The sequence below is a fragment of the Peromyscus maniculatus genome, chromosome 10, assembly GCF_049852395.1.
Source record: "Peromyscus maniculatus bairdii isolate BWxNUB_F1_BW_parent chromosome 10, HU_Pman_BW_mat_3.1, whole genome shotgun sequence".
In the NCBI taxonomy this organism is placed as follows: Eukaryota; Metazoa; Chordata; class Mammalia; order Rodentia; family Cricetidae; genus Peromyscus; species Peromyscus maniculatus.
Window position 1 is genome coordinate 98,000,158 of NC_134861.1, and position 13,709 is coordinate 98,013,866.

General features: G+C 43.9%; 2 protein-coding genes, 1 non-coding gene and 1 pseudogene across 8 annotated transcripts in view; all 4 read right to left on the reverse strand.

Moving 5' to 3' along the window:
• The window catches only part of LOC102918786 (ATP-binding cassette sub-family G member 3-like), a 184,310-nt gene extending 174,009 nt beyond the window's left edge, over positions 1 to 10,301 (reverse strand). The window contains exon 1 of the mRNA XM_076546843.1: positions 10,279 to 10,301. The gene's annotated coding sequence lies outside the window, so the exon portion shown is untranslated. The remainder of the gene's footprint in view (positions 1 to 10,278) is intronic.
• The window catches only part of LOC102923512 (ATP-binding cassette sub-family G member 3-like), a 70,414-nt gene extending 60,064 nt beyond the window's left edge, over positions 1 to 10,350 (reverse strand). For 3 of the 5 annotated variants that reach the window (XM_076546850.1, XM_076546852.1, XM_076546853.1), the window contains exon 1: positions 10,279 to 10,350. The gene's annotated coding sequence lies outside the window, so the exon portion shown is untranslated. The remainder of the gene's footprint in view (positions 1 to 10,278) is intronic. The other 2 variants (XM_076546851.1, XM_076546854.1) reach the window with 2 other exon arrangements.
• LOC102921470 (guanylate-binding protein 6-like) overlaps positions 2,096 to 13,709 on the reverse strand; it is a 31,012-nt pseudogene continuing 19,398 nt past the window's right edge. Inside the window, exon 8 of the transcript XR_013042633.1 lies at positions 2,096 to 3,723. The product of XR_013042633.1 is annotated as a guanylate-binding protein 6-like (transcript). The remainder of the gene's footprint in view (positions 3,724 to 13,709) is intronic.
• On the reverse strand, positions 6,884 to 6,986 carry LOC121821089 (U6 spliceosomal RNA). The gene has a single exon (XR_006061777.2). It is a non-coding gene; the product is annotated as a U6 spliceosomal RNA (small nuclear RNA).

The following is a 13,709-nucleotide window of genomic DNA, read 5'->3' on the forward strand; positions in this document are numbered from 1 at the left end:
AGAGCCAATCTACCTCAAGACCCAGTGATATCATTCTTCAGTATAAATCCAGAGGATGCTCAATCATATCACAAGGACACTTGCTCAACTATGTTCATAGCAGCATTATTTGTAATAGCCAGAACCTGGAAACAACATAGATGTCCCTCAACCAAAGGATGGATAAAGAAAATATGGTACATTTATACAATGGAGTATTATTCAGCAGTTAAAAAAATGATATCATGAAATTTGCAATCAAATGGATGGAACTAAGGAAAAAATCATCTTGAGTGAAGTAACCAAAACCCAGAAAGACAAACATGGTATGAATTCACTAATAAGAGGATATTACATGTAAAGCAAAGGATAACCAGGATAAAATTCACAGCCCCAGAGAAGCTAGGTAACAAGGAAGACTCTAAGAAGGACACATGGATTGCTGTGGGAAGGGGAAATAGATGAGATCTCCTGGATAAAATGCAGATGGGGAAGAGCAGAGAGGAAGGGGTGCAGGATGGGATATGAGGAAATGAGATGGTCCAACTAGGGAGAGACAGAGTGGGAGAGCAATGAAAAAGAAATCTTAATAGAGGGAGCCATTGTGGAGTTAGGGAGAAACCTGGTGCCACAGAAACTCCCAGGAATCCACAAAGATGACTTCTAGCAATTGTGGAGAAGGTGTTAGTTATTTGGTGGCGCTCTTACCCTGCAAGGAAATGTCATGAAACATGACAGAATCCACTAACAAGAGTTTTATTAAGATAAGAGAGAAAGACAGGGGTGCTCAGGCCTGTTAAAAAGACATGTGCATGGGGAAGAAGAAGGAAGCTGGGAATGTGGCGCCGGCTTATAAAGGTTGGGTGGCACAGGCGTACACAGGTCCATGTGGCTACTCCACACATACACGTAGATCACATGGTTTCATTGTGTGCTCTTACACAACCATGGAAAGCCACGGGGTCCTGGTCACATGAGACACCTTAACTTGGAAATGGCTATTTTGACTTGGAACTGGCTAGGTGGAAGTGTCTAGGTCCACCGGACATGCCCAACCGTGGGGGCGTGTTGTGAATCTATCAGAAGGTGCCTGAACTGGCCTTCTCCTGTAATCAGATTGGTGACTACCCTAATTGTCATCATAGAACCTTCATCCAGTAACTGATGGAAGCAGATGCAGAGATCCACAGCCAAACCCTGGGCCAAGTTCTAAGGAATCCAGTGGAAGAGAGGGAGGAGGGATTATATGAGCAACGAGGGTCAAGATGATGATGATGAAACCCACAGAGACAGCTGACCCAAGGTACTGTGAGCTCATGGACTCTAGCCTGACAGCTAGAGAGCCTGCATGGGACCAACCTAGGCCCTCTGCATGAAGGTGACATTGTATACCTTGGTCTATTTGTGGGGCCCCTAGCAGTGGTGCCAGGATCTGTCCCTGGCTCAAGAGCTGGCTTTTTAGAACCCATTCCCTATGATGGGTGCCTTGTTCAGCCTTGAGGCATGGAGGAGGAGCTTGGTCCTCCCTCCACTTGATATGCCAGACTTTGTTGACTCCCCATGGGAGGCCTTACCCTTTCTGAGGAGTGAGGGGGGGCTGGTAGAAAGGAGGTGGAGAGAAGGGAATGGGAGGAGAGGATGGAGAGGAAACTTGTTGTTATGTAAAATAAATTTTTTAAAAAAGATTTAATTCCTCTACTTTTTATTAAGAAATGTGCTCTTTTTGCTTTTCTTCTGTTTCTTTGAAATAGGTAATAGAAAGAAAGGTCGTAAAAGTCACAGGTTTTGGTAATTGAACCACATGGCATTCTATAGCCAATAAACCTTGGCTCCTGCATGTAGGGACTTATGGTACTGGTACCTCAGTAGGCTGGTACCTCAGCCCTCAGGTGGCTGATAAGTGACAGGAGCCATAAGCCTAAGCGACCCTTGACATATATGCTGCCATATTTGGGGTTTTCTCCTCTTTTCTTAGATCTAGGCCTTGCTTAAGTCTCCATAGCACCAGAACCTCTTCCCACAGATACCAGAACCTCTTCTCAGATATCAGGTGAATGAGCTGCAGTTAAGCAATTAGGCAGTTAGACAAGGATAGATAGATAACCTTCAGAGCAACATTTCCTGCTGGCTGCACAGCCCATAATTAAGTCCCTTCCTGCTTAATTAAGTCTTTTCCTGCTCTCAACCCCCTTTGCCTACCTATATATGCCTTGAGAGTAAAATAAAATTTTGGAGCTTGATCAGACATCCTGTCTTGCTCTCATTCTTTGTGTCTCTTGTCCCTCTCATTCGCCGGCCCTCCCTTTAGGTCCCCATGAAGACCCCGCTGGCCAGGGCAGCTAAGAGCACACAGGCTGGAGAGGACAGGAGCTCTCCTGCAGGCGTTTCTAATCAGCCTTTGCCTTCGTGTGCTGCTTTGTTTAACCATTGTCAGAGGTCAGAGTTGAAAAGCTAAAACCCTAGATACCTGTGGAATATGTGCCTGGGTGCAGTTACTCATTCTCGGTGTGTCCTTTCCTCCCCTGGCACAGCACTCCAGTGTGCCTGTGGACCTTCTGCTGTTGACAGCCTCCTACCCAAAGGAAACCACTGCAAGCATCTTCAAGTGCACTTCCTCTGTGTGCACATCAGCCTTGGGTCAGAAGTGAACACTAAGCCAGCACCAAAAGTGTTCTGGGGCTGTCCTGCCCAAGAAATGGACTGGAATAAAATTGCTTTTTTTAATATTAAGTCTGAAGTTGTTAGGTGTAGAGAAGCCCTTGGTACTCTTAGGGCAGTTAGTTATAGCTTTACACTTTGAAATAAAACAAAAAGAAAGGTCAAGATCCTTGAGATGCAGACAGTTCAAAGAGAATTATTATTCTGTACCTAGTTCATGAGAAAATATGTTGAGATAAATAAGACATAAAGAAAAAAATACACAAGTCCCTAACATAGCCACTGAACTATCTTCTATTTTAAAAATTAATTATATTTCTTTTCAGATCCAGGAGAAACATAAGGTATTTTTGTTTGCCTAGCGTTGGAATGTTTTGTTGATATGTGCCTGTGATGTCATCATTGGTGTTTACCTGCAAAGAATGAAGCCAATGCTCCCCTGGGCACTTGACTTCCACCCTCAGAAACAGGGACAGTTTCTAGAGAGCCTTTGCTGAGGAGCCAGGGTTCTAGAGAGAGCTGTGAATGGGGGAAGTGTTGTGCTGACTGTTTTTCTAGGATTCTTAGTAATGTCTCAGTTTTCAAAGGCAGGGAACTGGCCTGTGTGACTTCCCATGCTTTGGAGTAAAGCTTCCTAGTTGTACCTGGGCTGATGGTGTAGTTTTCGATCCCTCTGAAGGAGTGTGTGAGGAGCCAGTCCAGACACTGTGACAGTCATTCCTTCAGGCTTGCTGTGTAATCACGATTGACATCTGTCTGTCACTCCTTCAAGGTACGGTTCAGTTCATAGACGTGTCATGTTAGAGACTCTTTCCTATCTTTTTTTATTTTATATGTGTATTCTTTTTTATTTTTTTTTAAGAATTTTATTTGTTTATTACATATACAGTGTTCTGCCTGCATGTATGCCTGCAGGCCAGAAGAGGGCACCAGATCTCATTGTAGATGCTTGTGAGCCATCATGTGGTTGCTAGGAATTGAACTCAGGACCTCTGGAAGAGCACCCAGTGCTCTTAACCTCTGAGCCACCTCTACAGCCCTCTTTCCCATCTTGTATGGATAAATTCTGTAATTCCATTTGTGAGACTAGAGGTAGTCTTTGCCATGGTGACTTCATGGCTAAACAATACAAGTTTAGATTCTATTATTTCTAGACATGACTTAGTTCTGAAAGAATTCACTTGCTGTGCATCTTTAAGTGTTCAGTGTAGATGGATTAATATATGTTTATGCGGCTGTGTATTTTACATTCATTTGTAGACAAAAGTCTTCAGTGGATTTTTAAAGTACGATGTTAGGTGGAATGAGAACTTGGTGGTCTTCACTAACTCAAAAGAAGTGTGAATCCCAGGGTCCTGGGAAGCGAGGGTGTTCTACTATACATGGAAACCTAGACCTCTTTTCCAAAGCTTTGTAATTTTTTTCATGAAACAGTTTATTTTTCTCTCTAAAAAAAAATAATAGAAGGCCGGGCGGTGGTGGCGCACGCCTTTAATCCCAGCACTCGGGAGGCAGAGGCAGGCGGATCTCTGTGAGTTCCAGGCCAGCCTGGTCTCCAAAGCGAGTTCCAGGAAAGGCACAAAGCTACACAGAGAAACCCTGTCTTGAAAAACCAATAATAATAATAATAATAATAATAATAATAATAATAATAATAATAGAAAGAAACATGCTCTTAGAGAACATTAATCTTTAAACTTGACTGTTACTGAAGTTTTGGTCTCACCAGGTCCTGCCAGAGTAGCAGCTGCTTTTATAAAATAATGACTCAGAGGCTTAATATTAATTACAAACTTCTGGTCTATGGCTCAGGCTTATTGGTAGCTAGCTAGCTATTACCTCTTAAATTAACCCATTTCTTTTCATCTATATTTTGCCATGTGGCGGTGGCATTGCCGGTCTGCTGGCAACTTGTTCCTTGGGCAGCTGGATGGTATCTCTCCCGACTCCACCTTTCTCTTTCCTGTCTCTCTCCTCAGATTTCCTGCCTGCCTCTAAGCTGCCTTGCCATAGGCCAAAACAGCTTATTCATTTATTAACCCATGGGACAACATACATCCACAGCATACAGAAAGACATCTCCCAGCACTTTACCAACTATCAATTTGCTGACTTATTTTGTTATTGTTGTTGTTTATTTCTGAAATTTTATTTTAATTACAACATCTCTCCTTCCCTTTCCTCCCTCCAAACTCTCCCATATAGCCCTCCCTGCTCTCCTTCAAATGCATGGGCTCCTTCCAAATATAACCTGATAAATACATACAATGTTAACTGTCATGGTTTCAGGGCAGACCATTTGGCTCTGGACAACCAATTGGTGTGCTCTTCCATAGGGAAGACCGCCTCTCCTGCTCCCAGCTTTCCTCAGTTGCCTGTAGTTCTTTGTGTAGGGCTGAGGCCCCTGGACTTTTCTCCATGAAGTTGGAATGTTCACAGCTGTCCTCCTCTTTAGCCCATGTTTGGGCAGTTGTGTTGATGAGACTGTATGGGTGTAGTTAGTAGGACTTCCTTGTCAGACTTTCTTGGAACAATAGTCACCAAATAATTACACAGACTTACTATTAATTATGAAAGCTTGGCCTTTAGCTTAGGTTTGTCCCCAATTAGCTCTGATAACTTAACCTGTTTCTAGTAATCTACAATCTGTCACATGGCTTTTTACCTCTCTTCCATTCTGTATGTCTGACTTGCTCAATGTCTCTCTAGTGTCTCTCGCACACCTAGATTCATAACCCTGAGTTCCTCTCTCTACCCAGAAGTCCAGCCTACTCTCTCCTGCCTGGCTGTTGGTCATTCAGCCTTTATTAAACCAATCAGAAGGCACCTTTCACACAGTCTGATCAAACATCCTGCACCATCACAGCAAACTCCCTGATGCTCTTCCTCTTACACTCTTTCTGTTTGCTTGGTCGTCCACAGTGTTCCCTGAGCCTTGGGGGAGAGAGACAGTTTTTTAGATGCATCCATTGGAACTGTGTCCCCAAACTGCATTTTAATTGGTTGTGGTTTTCTGCAATGGTCTCTATCCATTGCAAAGAGAAGTTTCCTTGATAAGAGGTAGACTACACTTATGGGTGTAAGTAGGACTACACTATGGGACTGACACTATGGGTGTAAGGACAAATGTTTTCAGAGTGTTGTTGAGGATTATGCTGCTTTAGTAAATTAGAGGTTATAGGTTCTCCTCCAATAACCATGGCTTCACTAGGACTGGTTAGGTATCTAGGTTTCTAGTACCAAACTCAATTAGAGAGTTGTTGGTGACTGCCTTAGTTAGGGTTTCTATTATTGTGAAGAGACACCATGACCATGGCAACAATTATAAAGGAAAGTCATTTAATTGGGTGGCTCACAGTTCAGAGATTTGGTCCATTATCATCATGGTGGGACATGGCAGCATGCAGGCAGACATTTTCTAGAGAAGTAGCTGAAAGTTCTACATCTTGCGTGTGCAACAGGAAGTGCTCTGTCTCACTGGGTGTGCCTTGAGCATATATGAGGCCTCAAAGGCCACCTCCACAGTGACACACTTCCTCCAACAAGACCACACCTACCCCAACAAGTCCACACCACCTAATAGTGCCAATTCCTTTGAGGGTCATTTTCTCTCAAACCACCACAGTTACTGGCAGGGCTTGTGTACCACTACTTCACCCACAGGGCTACTGGACAGGTCATCACTGATGTGGTTCATGATGTCATTGCTAGGGAGGACTGCTGTGTCTCTCTCCTTTGGAAGCTTTCATGTGCCTTCTAGTACCAAGAAAGATAGTCCTCAGGGCAGGGTGGTGGGGAGGGGGTCATCCAAGTCAGTGACACCTCAGGGGCCTCTGGGCCCTGTGTTTGAAGTGCATGGTGTCTTCAGCAATGGGGAATTACCTTCCACCTCTGGAGGATAACTAAGGGCAATAGCAATAGACTGTATGTTTTAGGAGTCTCTTAGACAGCCCTGACAACAACTCACAGAGGGCTTCTCATATCTGGTACTTGTTTTTTTGGTAGGTAGTCTTTGGGAGCTCCGTCAGCCCAGGTGAGAAAGATTCAGTAAACTACATATGTATATGTGTACACTGAATTGTGGGCATTAGAGGTTTTATTGTTTTAAGCAAATAGTTAATAGTGTGACTCCTTGAGGCTTTTTCATCCATCCATGTTGTTATTTTATGTGCTTCTCTCCTCCTGTATTTACCTCCCTCCTCTTTCCTAAGGACAACCTTTTTCTCTATCAAATCAATTTAATCCTAAAACTATGGAATACTTCACCAATGTGTGTGTCATCCCTGCACAGGGGGCATGCTAATCTTCTCTGTGTCACTCCAGGTTTAGTATATGTGCTACCAAAGCGAGGATGGGGTTGACTTTAATACCCCATTCCCACCGATAGACAAGTCAACAAACTTCAGAGTTAAACTGTGCCATTGATCAAATGGACTCACAAGATTTCTACAGAATGTTCTATACAGTCACTGAAGTCACATCCTCCTAAGCAGCTCATGGGTCTTTTGCCAAGACAGAAATCATTTAAGCTGTCAAAATCGTTTTAACCTGTAAGGCAAGGTTTAACAAATAAAGGGGTAATTTTTTTATCCTACTAGATCATAATATTAATAGATGGAGAAGTCTTTCATAAACTAAACTCATTCTTAATTACAGCCCTGAACAAACCAGGAAGAGAATGCTCACACCTGCACACAAACAGGCCACTGTGATAATCCTATCAACAGCATTATACTGAATAGGGAATGAGATAAGTTAGTTCCTCTAAATATAGGATAGCACCAAGGGTGACCATTCTCTCAACTATCATTTAATACAGAGCTTGAATCCTCAGAGAATTAAGATAAGAGAGAAAGAGACAGAGAGGGGGGAGAGAGAGAGTCAATCAGGAAAGGAAGAAGTCAAATTACCCCATTTGTGGATGAAATGCTTCTATATTTAAAATCCCACCAGGCTGACAGAGCACTTGCCTAGCATATGGAAGGCTCTGGATTTGATCCTCTGAACTACACACCAAGAAAAAGGCTCTGAAAATGATGCAAGGTTGAGCAATATGTCTCTGCAGGTAAACCTGCTGGCTGCACAGACTGGAGATCTGAGTTCAATCCAAGAACACCATGAAAAGGGGAGCACAGTGGCATGCCTTTGGAATCCCAACACAGGGGAATCACCTGATCACCTAGAAGCTGAAGAGCGAGCTAACCCCGAGGCCCCAGCATGGAAACAAATACAGGGGAGATCTCATCACAATTTGGAAGAAAAGAACTGACTTTCAGAAGTTATCCTGTGATCTCCACACACAGTGTAACACACACACACACACACACACACACACACACACACACACACACACACACAGAAAAGACCGAGAGAAGCTGTGGTAAAGCATCTCTGCATTAAATAAGCAGGGCAGATTGTGAAAATAAGCTTGCACACCTCTGACTATACCCATAGCCACAGAATTCCTCACTGTAAGTCGATGAGGTGTATGATGCTAATTGTACTACAAGAAAGCCATTCCTCAAGAGAAAAAGTGTGAAGTCAAAGACATCTAGACTATTAATTTTTATTTCACATCCTAAAGTGAGCTGGGCAGTAATCTTTGTGGAGAAGAAATTTTAGTTTTCTTTGTACCAATGTAGTGTGTGTGTGTGTGTGTGTGTGTGTGTGTGTGTGTGTGTGTGTAAGGTAGGCTTTCCAGTTCTTTAATTTCCATCTTAATCCTAATTAATTTCCTCAAGCAGCTGATTCTGAGACATTCTACTTCATACAGTTTTCAAATACAACCAAACTTAAATGAAAATAGTCAACAGAATGTCTGGGGTGTCAGGAAACCTGCCCTGAGCTGATCATACACTGTGTTCAAATGCACTGAAATGTCACATGGTGCTCCCAAAATACATGCGACATGGCTATAAAGTAAGTACTTACCAAATACTTAACATGAAATTCACATAACCCGTATAAAATCTTGGTTTGTCTTTAAGTAAGACCTGTTCATCAAGGGTGTCTGTGACAGGGTAAGGAACATAACACCTACAGTTTCCCTAAGCAGAGGCTCTGCTGCTGGCATTATGGGATGGTTCTAGGCACAGCCTTCCTTTGAGTGTCCTCAACATCCCAGATTAACACACACAAGAGATGGTCCCTCAAAAGCAAAGGCCAGGAGAAGCTTCTCTGAAAAGCCACTATGTTTCCCCTTCTCGTTCCTGAGCTGTGAGACTGACGGGCCCCCTCTTGTTATGGTCTCAAGGATTCAACTTAGGTTCTGCTCCTGCAGAGTTCCTGGGTTCCATTCCCAGCTTCCACATGGGGACTTCCAACGGTCTGCAACTCCAGTTCCAGGGGATCCAGTGCCCTCTCTGGCCTCCAGGGACACCAGGTATCCAAGCAGTACACTTACATACATGCAAGCAAAACACTCATACACAGTAAATAAAAATTAATAAATCACTTAAAATGTAACTCAATTCAGCTTTGAGGGCCCCTAAATGTATTTATGTCGATTCCGATGTTCTTTCTCACAACAGTTCTCCATTCTAGTTTGTATTTTATTTTCCTCTCATCCTTCCAAATGCTCCACAGAGCCTTAGACACAGTTATGTGCAGAAAAGGTTCTGCATGTGTGTGCATTTTAACACAGGTTGACTGAAGAGAATGCACTGTTGGAGAGGCCTGTGTTAACACCACAGGAAGGGCTCTTCTGTGCAAATGCCCAGGCCTGGACACACGGTGCTCAATAAATATGTGTTACTGTTAAACTTTATGTGTTTGTAAAACTAGACTAGCGATTACATTTCTGGTATTACACAAGAAAAGAAGATAGCATTATAGATACACAGTCACTGAAAGGTTTACAATCTAGTTATTTTGGCCTTTAATTTTTCTATCTGTTCAAAGTTTTTCCACACTATTTGAGTAAGAGTTGCAAGAAGTTGTTGAATATCTGTATAGCAAACTAGAGATTTTTGAACAAATTTTAAATCGTGAGATAAAAAGAATAAATTGTTCTACGTGAACTATGAACCAAAGGCTGAGGAGCCCCCAGCTGGATCAGGCCCTCTGAATAGGTAAGACAGTTGATTGGCTTGATCAGTTTGGGAGGCAACTAGGCAGTGGGACCGAGTCCTGTGCTCACTGCATGAGTTGGCTGTTTGAAACCTGGAGCTTATGCAGGGACACTTGGCTCAGTCTGGAAGGAGGGGACTGGACCTGCCTGGACTGAGTCTACCAGGTTGATTGCAGTCCTCGGGGAGGATTTGCCCTGGAGGAGGTGGGAATGGGGGGTGGGCTAGGGATAAGGGGAGGGGGTGGGAGGGGGAGAACAGGGGAACCCGTGGCTGATATGTAGAACTGAATGGTATTGTAAAATAAAATAAAATAAAATGAAAAAAAAAGAATAAATTGTTCTGGTTCCTAAAATACCAGTGCTAACAAATTCCTTTTGCACTGCTTGACAAAACTTTACCCACCCAACATCAACTTTATTTACCTTCACACATTTGGAGATCAGAGGTTGTACATCCTCAACCCACCCTAAACACCATACCCTCTGCAGACAGATGACATGGTCAGTAGTCTGCATTTCACACTTGAAATGAAGCTGCAAAGGATTTCCCAGCCCTGCCTGCCCACACTCACCAGGGTCAGATGCAGGGGTCCAGTCTGCTTGTGCACAGGACAGGAGGAGAGCTGCAACTTCTGGCTTCTGCCCCTCAGCGTCCTGGAGCCTCTGCTTCTGGGCCACCTTTGCTGCCCTCCTTCAGGGGCGGTGACCTGGGCGGCTCCCAAAGAGAGGACAGGAAGTAGCCTGCCTGGACAGCATGGGGTGGGGGCAGAGGGCTTGGGAAAGGAACACCGTGGAGGAGGAGCCCTGTGGGTCCCTGGGATTGAGGCTCCCCAGCTCAGGGCGAGCTTCCAGAGAGCTGGGCAGTCTGCACAGCGCCGAGGGTCGGGCCCACACCAATGCTGAAAGATGAGAAATCAGCATCCAGAATCCCAAGAGCGACAAAAAGAAAGTAACGGTTTGGGGCGGGTTGGGGGGCGGGGCGCGTGTTTAGCAGATGTGAGAAAAGAAACAGGAAGTGAATATATGCTTAACACAGAAAGGGACAAACACGGGGGCCAGAACAGCCCAGGATATGGCTTGTTAAGCGCCCAGATTGTCAATATAAATTGATTTATAGTTTCATTTTATATCTCAAGAGACCAATTGAGAAATAGTTCACTGTTCACGATTGTAATCCCTATAACCGAGAGGTTGAGGCAGGAGGATTTGGGGTTTGGGTGCCTTAGCTAAATATTGAACTCCACCCCTAGAGAACAGGGAGAGGGGAGGGGGACTAAGTGTAGACTGTGACCCTGCAGTCAGATGGTGCAGTGTGTGCAGTACACGACACTTCCTAGACCACAAAGTTCAATGTTGAAAACAAGTCAGGTTCATACTCCAATAGTCTCTGTAACATTCCAGCATGAATAGGGGAGGGTCACATGAGCCTCCCCCTCCAGCGGAGGAGCTATTGACAGCTGATGACTGCCAGGAGAGGGAAAGTCAGTTTTCTTCAGGAGTGTGGTCCTTGGTGTGTTGACTATCCAGGGGATGATTCTACTCCATGTGTACATGGGCAGCACTGACGGGACTCGGTGGTCACTGAAGAAGGGAGGGAGGGAGAGAGGGAGGGAGGAAGAAGTTGTTGGGAGGGGGACTTCGGGGTGAATTCTGTTGTAAGGTAGCAGTGGAGGGTGAGTGAGGCTGAGTATGATTAAAATACATCCTATGTAAGAAGTTCTCAAAATTGTTAAAGAATAAAAATTGTGAAAGTTTTTGATAAAGTTAACTTTTATCCGAGTACAAGATACACACAGAGAAAGTGCAGGCTGGGCAGTGGCCGGACTCTGTAAGCATGAGGACCTGAGTTCAGATCCCCAGCGCCAGGTGAAAAGCCTGGTAGTGGGAGGGGGAGCCAGGGGCATCCCTTGTGCTTGCTGACCATCATTCTAGATGAATCAGAAATCCCTGGTTCATTCCTCAGGTTCAGTGTGAGAGTGAGGATAACACTATTGTTGACCTCCACAGGGATGCACACCCATGTATAGCCACACATGCACATACATACAAAATTATAGAAAATCTGACTAGACAGCTTGATGTATATTCACAATGTGACATATTTGTATTAGTGAAACTCAGATTTTTTATAGAACATTTCGAGTACTTCAGAAGGAGGAATAGGAGCACACACCTATAATCTCAGGACTCAGCCTGAGGCCCAAGGTTTGCAAGTTGAAAGACAGCCTGTGCTACATAGAGGGTGCTGGCCAGCCTGGGCTACAAAGTGAAACTTCTTCTGCTCTCTACCTTGAAAACAAAAGAGCAGAAAGAAAAGGGAAGAGGGGGGAATGGAGAAGGACAGAGGAGGAGGAGAGGAGGGGGAGGGGAGAGAGCAGCAGTGAGACACACAGGAGAGACAGAGGAGCACAGGGCTTCCCTCAAGCTCCATCATGGCCGCCCTTTCCAATGGTCACCGTGTTCTTCCTTCTGTGCGTTTGTTGCCTACTTCTAGTTAGTTTTTACTTCTGTTGTGTAGTAGTGCTGGTACCTAACCCAGGGCTCCAGGCCGGCCCCAGGTGTGCCAGAGTCACATCCCCAACTCCGAGGGTTTGATAACTATGTAATCAACTTTCTGGGTGATTCTCTTCACCCCCTAATCCTAACTTGGCCTTACTCTAAACCCAAGTGGGTTTGAGACACCTGCCTTACACTTCTGTGACACCTGGAGATTCCAGGGTCAACAACTAATAAGGAAGAATCCCACATCTGTGCTAGAATTTTTGTTTAAGAACCTATGACTCTGGGAGCAGCACTGTCCACTCATACAGGTCACTACCATTCAAACTCAGTTGTAAAATTCTTTTTGTTTAATTGACTTAAAAATTATACATTTTCACATGGCTTTCTCACACAGATCTTGATTCAGATGAACTTCTCTCCACTTCCTTCCTCCTCCCTCACCCCCATGTGAACCTTTATACTCCAGTGTTCCCTCTCTATTTTCATATAACCCACATTTACTGTCCTCCCCAGCAATGGCCTTTCACACTTCCTGGCCTCTACAGGCATCTGTCTTAAACACACAGACCTAAATATTTCAAGGTAAGACAAACATTTGAGAGAGAACATTAGTCTTCCTAGTACTGGATTACCTCACTTGGCATAATGTTTTCAAATTCCATCCATTTTCCTACAAATTTCATTTTCTTTACAACTGAATACAATTCTATCGCACACTTGTACTGAAGTGACTAAGGCAAAGCCATCCTGTCCTGATTCCATTTTGGTCTCCTCAGACACTTCTCAGTCCTTCACCCAACAACAATGATCACTGCCTTGGAAACACATTTGGGATTCCCATGACCACCATGGTCCAGATTTATTAACCAAAATAATTAGTGATATAAGAACTTAAACTAAATTAACCAAAGAAAGTGTAAGTCAAAATTAATTGTCATGTTGTGTCTGAAATATCCATGTTCTGTCAAAACAAATGATGCAAAGTAACTTTGCCTCTCACCCAACATCAATGAAATTGTAGGTTTGCCTTTAAAATGCTGTACCTCTGACCTTCTGCAGCAGGAGACTTTGAACCCACTCTTGGTCAATGGCCAAAACTAAAGGACTTTATAAACCTAATTGTCTACATTAGTGTGGTGGTCTGTATCTTCCTCACATGGATTATTTCAGTGCTACATTTCCATTAAGTTCATCACCAGTGCCATCTAGCACTGGACATCTAGACGATTTCCAATTCCTCTAGTGTCTAGAGCAGCAATGAACACAGAGGGGCAAGTATCTCTGTAAAGGGAAACAGAGTCCTTTGGTTTATGTGGGGGGAGAAAATCCTCACCAGCTACCACCTTGACAGAGGAATAATAGCCAGAATACAGAAGAACCTGAAAACATCAAAAAAGCAAATGATACAATAGGCTACGGAAATAAACAGAGAGTTCTCAACAGAAGAAACACGAAAAAAAAAAAAGAAAGAAAAAAGAAACAAAACTCAATGGTTAATAAA